This window comes from Gossypium arboreum, chromosome 4, assembly GCF_025698485.1.
Source record: "Gossypium arboreum isolate Shixiya-1 chromosome 4, ASM2569848v2, whole genome shotgun sequence".
Lineage (NCBI taxonomy): Eukaryota > Viridiplantae > Streptophyta > Magnoliopsida > Malvales > Malvaceae > Gossypium > Gossypium arboreum.
Window position 1 is genome coordinate 92,440,859 of NC_069073.1, and position 4,102 is coordinate 92,444,960.

The window sequence follows — 4,102 nt, forward strand, 5'->3', positions numbered from 1 at the left end:
ATCTTAACTGTCAAACAATAATAACCTTTCAAAACAATTTCCTCTTCAAATTGTTAGAACAACTCAAACACATAACCTTTTACAATTTCCGTAACATGCTAGTCAAAAAGCTTTACTAACGGCATTAATTCAAACAAAACACCACATCTCGATTTATGTCATTGACCTTAATCAATATTACCTAATAAAAGAAAATCAATATAAAAATTTAGCTTGAACAGTCACAAACCACACTTTGTCGATGCCAATCTTCTTAAGAAAACTCGAAAAATTCCTGAAAACACAATCTTTAGATATCATACCTGGATAAGTTGATTGTCCTCTTCTTTAACTGTGGCATCACTTAATTTGAATGATTTTCAAAACAGTCTATCATCTCTTCCAGAACCATTTTTACTTGCTAAACCATTCTTATCTCTGACCACATTATTAATTATTCCACTTTTTGAACTCTTTTGTTTCACACTTATGAACTTATTTAATATAAATTTCATAAACTTTATTATATAATACCATAATGATAGGGGGTGAAGATTGTAAAGCCTCGACTTTAAGCTCTTATATATATACACACATCTAACATATCATTTATCAACAACATAACATCATATAAATACCAAACAACATAGGCGCGCTCATCACAAGATAAACTTTTATTTCATTTCATACATCATCACATCCATATCATGAACTCTTTTCATACCTTTCCAAGTTTCAACTCATCATAAACACATTCTTACTAAGACACATTAGTGTCACTTTTAATACTTTCGGAAGTAACTCGATTGAAAATTATTAAGTAAAATAAAAATTTGATCGGATTATACACATCACTCTATCACAAATTTATATGGCATGTATCTCTAAACACTTTACACATCTCATTTGATCCGAGAATCTGCTAAACCGAAGCTCTGATACCACTAAATGTAACACCCCCTACCCGTATTCTGAGCCTAGAATAGGGTACGAGGCATTACCAAACTTAATTTAATCAATCATGTAAAAAAATCATCCATAAATTTTTTTCTAAATTAAAAACTTTCATACATATGTTTAACGTCCCTTATATGGGCCTACGGGGCCCAAAACATACATTCAGGGTGGTTCGGGACCAAACTGTAAACATATTAAACTTTTGCAACACTTAGAAAATTTTCACACTTTGGAGAGTCACACGCTCGTGTTTTCAACCCGTGTAACTCTATTTATAACTTCATCACCCTTGTCGGTCATACACTTCATATAAATAACAAGAAACGTGTATGGGCTTAATTCTCATTCAATTTCTCATATATATATATACACAATTTCACGTTATGTAATCATACAACATATATCGCCCATATCTACGTAATCTAAATATATTTTCATAACAACTTATCTTGATTCCGCACTATTTCATATTTAAGCTTAAATAACCAAAGTATTTGAAATATCATCTTTATGCAAATAGTACACATGAGGTATATAATTCTATAATTATGAATAAACACATTTATCAAACATTTTCCATACTCATATATCAATGTCTCATGTCTCCATATATCAATAACCGTCATTTTCATGAATTCCGAGTTCAATTTCATAATTATTTGTCTCGTGTTCAATTTATTCCATATCGGAATTTTATTCATTAAAACATTTGAATTATCAATACATATGGACAGTACATTCAAGATGAACAATTATATAATCACAAATGAATTCATTTATTAACCAAGTTCTATACTCGTATCTTATCAACTCGTACTTCCTTGTATCACATAATTCCATGTAACACTTACCAAACTTTGTAAAATTAGTGAACGTCTTACGGAATTGAGTACTTCATTTTCTCGATGCCATAGTTCAACTATGGTCTTACACATCTTCACATAATGATGCCATAGCCCAGCTATGGTCTTACACATATTCATATATCGATGCCATAGCCTAGCTATGGTCTTACACGAATCACATATCTCACTGATGCCATATCCCAGATATGGTCTTATACAGTAGCATATATCACACCGATGCCATATCCCAGATATGGTCTTATACGGAAATCACTTGTCTCTTGTCACTTGTAGCCGACGCTACCACTATTCACTGATCAGGTAGCCGGAGCTACCATTTTTCATTGATCAGGTAGCCGGAGCTACCACTTTTCACTGATCAGGTAACCGGAACTACCACTTTTCACTTGTCATTTGTCATTGATCAGATAAGTGTAGCCGAAGCTATCACTTATCACCTTCACTTTTCCTTGATCAGATAAGTGTAGCCGAAGCTATCACTTATCACTTGTTGCCATGGTCCAACCATGATCTTTCCTTCAATTCATCTTGTCACTGAACTGAAATGCTCAATTTGATCATTTATTCAATTTTCATGCTTTTACATTATTCACGATTTTATCATCAATACATATGAAATAACACATCATGAAATTCATAAAATTAACAAATAATCACTAAAATTTAGCCTTATAAACTCACAAGTTCAATTTTTGTATTATAATGATAATCATAATTTCATAATAAATATACCAAATAAAACATTATATCATTTCTAATCCAACACTTATCGATTATAATCGGGCATGTGATCAATTTATACACGAGTCATTCATATATTTTTGTATATTTTCCTCCTCCTCCTCCTCTCCATCCACATCCTTAGTATAAACAACACACTTGTAGGTAACATTATCTATAATTTTCACTATCTACTTATGTGAATATTCGAGCTGTCCATCTGTGTCGTAGTCACTAAATTATTTTTATCTTGAGCTACAGAACTCCAAATTAAGATCCACAACTTTTCCTAGAAACTAGACTCGTAGGCATTCTTACCATAAAAATTTCATAATTTTTGGTTGGGCCAATTAATACAGTTTATTCATTGAAGTCTCCCATGTTCTGCTGTCTGACAGTTCCGATCCTTCTTCACTAAAAACTAATTATCTTCTCGTACAAGATTTGAATGATGTTCTCGTTTGTTTATCTTGAAAATAGACTCATTCAAGATTCTAAAAATATAAATTTAAGCCTATAATTATTTTTATCCAATTTTTTATGATTTTCTAAATTTAGAATAGGGGAACCTGAAATCATTCTAACCTTGTCTCACAAAAGTTATTGTATCTCATGATTTACAATTCCATTCCTTACATAATTTCTTTTATAAGAAACTAGGCTCAATAAGATTTAATTTAATATTTTATTCATCCTCTAATTCGATTTCTATAATTTTTGGTGATTTTTCAAAGTTAAACTACTGCTGCTGCCCAAAACAGTTTTAGTGTAAATTGTTGATTTCCATTTTACCCCAAATTTCACAATTCATACAATTCACTCCTTGCTCAATTAACCCCTTAATTAAGATAATTTTCTGAATTAATACTTTTTCTGGACATTATAAGTTATTTCATAACTATTGAAATTCATAATTTCCACATAAAACTCTAACTTCAAACTCTTTTACAATTAGGTCTCAAACATTCACTTTCTATTCAATTCTTTCAATAAAATCAGAATATAAACAATTTAAAGCTCTAATTCCATGCCAAATCATCATATACTTTTAGCACTCATCCATAAAAACTTCAAAAATTAGACATGGAATCAAAAACTAATGAAATAGTAAGTTGGACCCAATTGTAAGAGTCCAAAAACATAAAAATTTCAAGGAGAAAGCAAGAATTAAACTTACATGAAGCTAGAGTATGAAAACCAGCTTGAACCCTCCTCCATGGCTATTTTTCAGCTGATGAATATGAAGAGAAATGAAGAGAACTCTAGATATTCCAATTTAATCCCGTTTTTATTTAGCCAATTTTGTCAATTTTCCAATTTTACCCTTATTTCACCCATTTCCTGATTTTTCTCAGCTATTGCCACCCAAAATATCTCCTTTGGGCTTATTTTCACTTTAGGTCCTTACTCATTCGACAATTGAGCTATTTACTCCTTTTAGCAACTTTTACACCCTTTTCAATTTAGTCCTTTTTATTTAATTAACCACCCAAACGTCAAAATTTTCTGACTAAATTTTATTACTACCTCACCAACACTCCATAAATATTTCTAAAAATATTTATGGCTTGATTTATGAA